The sequence below is a fragment of the Vulpes lagopus genome, chromosome 3 (genome assembly GCF_018345385.1).
Source record: "Vulpes lagopus strain Blue_001 chromosome 3, ASM1834538v1, whole genome shotgun sequence".
NCBI lineage: Eukaryota > Metazoa > Chordata > Mammalia > Carnivora > Canidae > Vulpes > Vulpes lagopus.
The window spans coordinates 115,447,335-115,449,139 of record NC_054826.1 but is presented as its reverse complement, the minus strand read 5'-3'; the positions used below and the strand labels follow the sequence as shown (position 1 = coordinate 115,449,139).

The window sequence follows — 1,805 nt, the reverse complement described above, 5'->3', positions numbered from 1 at the left end:
GCAGGCTTCTGTAGAAGGGTGAATGCTGTGCAGGAAACCAAGGCAGAACAATGGAACCAAAACGGGACAAGAGGAGGGAGGCCACACCTAAGAGGGTGTGGGAATGCAGCACTTAAAGGGTTAGATGGGCTCTCTGCCCTGAGTTAATTTTCACAGGGGCAGTCCTGGGACTTGGCCATGAGGGGAACACATAACCATCAGAAAAATAAAATAGCCTTGTTTTATTATATACAGACTGTATGTAAACCACCCGCTGAAAACAGTAGGTTCTGGCTTTTTTCAGGGCCCTCAGAAGCCTCTTGGAGACAGTTCCTTCCCCAGAGAAGGGAATGTGAGTGTGTCTATTTGCATGTGTGTATAACCTTTTGATTCCATGGGATTTGACCAGCCTCATCTAGCCACATGCCCCTTCTTGCCTTAAACCCTGGCTTCCAGCTTCTCTGGTCCAGGAGGAGACCTCAGCCCCAGGGTAGGTATCAGCCAATCACTCAACCTCCATCTTATTCTTCTGCAAAGATTCCATGAAGGTTTGCCACTCTGCTGGGTAAAAACGCCTATAGAAGTTGATCTTATTCTGAATTTGTTTTGGGGTATCTTGATAGTAATTCTTCTCGTCCTGGGCCATAGCCTTGTCCTCCCCGTTATTCTCCACCATGTAGCGCACATGGTCAATAAGGTCTCGAGACAGTGTGTTTCCTTCCTTTTCTGAGAGGCTGGCTTCTGCCTCTAGGTCATTGAGCACATAGGGCTTCCGCACAAGCTCCTTAGGCCTCTCCTCTATGTCCACCTCCATGGCCTTCACCTTTCTCTTTTGGAGGGGCACCGCCTTGTTGGGGTCCATAGCCAACCCCATCTCGGCCAGGTTCTGCCGCACGGATTTAGCATGGTCCCAGGCACGTCGGATGTGGGAACACTCAATCCGTGGCACTGCTTTCCGTCAAGCATTCCTGTTCAGACGCTTCCGGTTAACATTGTAACCGAATTTTTGTCTCCTGGTCTTCCCCTTGGCCTGGGGCATTGCAATGACCACCGAACCGGCAACTGCGACCAGGCGTCTCTCCCTCGCAGCACCAGATTTGCCAATCTTTAGTCTAGAAACCTCCCAGGACCAAACAGAACCAGGGTCCTTCAAGAAATCATTAACATAGGGTCCCCCTGGGACCATTGAACCACTAGTGACCATTTATTCATTCGTTCAACAAATATTTATTGAGCACCTACTGTATGCCAGGCTCTGTGCTTGGTGTTTTGAGTTTACAAGGTTAAAGAAAGTTAGGCAGGTTCCCTGCCCCTTTGGAGCTTTGCTTGGTGGGAGCAGGGGGACAGAAATTAGTACAATAATCACATTAATAAAATGGAAAACTCTAAGTGTGATGAGCATTACCATGGAGACTTACTTCTATGGTGCTTTAAGAACATTCAACAGTGAGATTTTTAGCCAGACTGGTATAGGGTATGTAGTTCAGGAAGACATCCCTCAGGAACTAACCCTACTTCACCCCCAGAAGACTAAGAGGGGGTAACTGGATAAGGAAGAGAGTAGTATGTTTCAGGCATGATGAAGGGAGCATGGTACACTCCAGGCATTGAAATGCCCAATGTGGCTAAGGCTGCAACAGAGAAGAGGACATTGTCCAAGGTGATTTCTGAGCACACAGGACCTTACAGGCCACTTTAGACCAGGTGTTTAATGTCTAATGAAAGAAGGTGATGCTTAAGTATGGTCCAGAGTGATGAGAAAGAGCCAGGAAGACAGCACTGCAGATAAATGGAGCAGCCGACACATTATGTACCGAGTGTAGAAC

The 1,805-nt window shown here is 48.0% G+C and overlaps 1 pseudogene; it reads right to left on the bottom strand.

The window, feature by feature from the left end:
- Nucleotides 1-484: 484 nt before the first annotated feature.
- Nucleotides 485-1,018, bottom strand: LOC121488026 (annotated as a pseudogene).
- Between the last annotated feature and the right edge of the window lie 787 nt (nucleotides 1,019-1,805).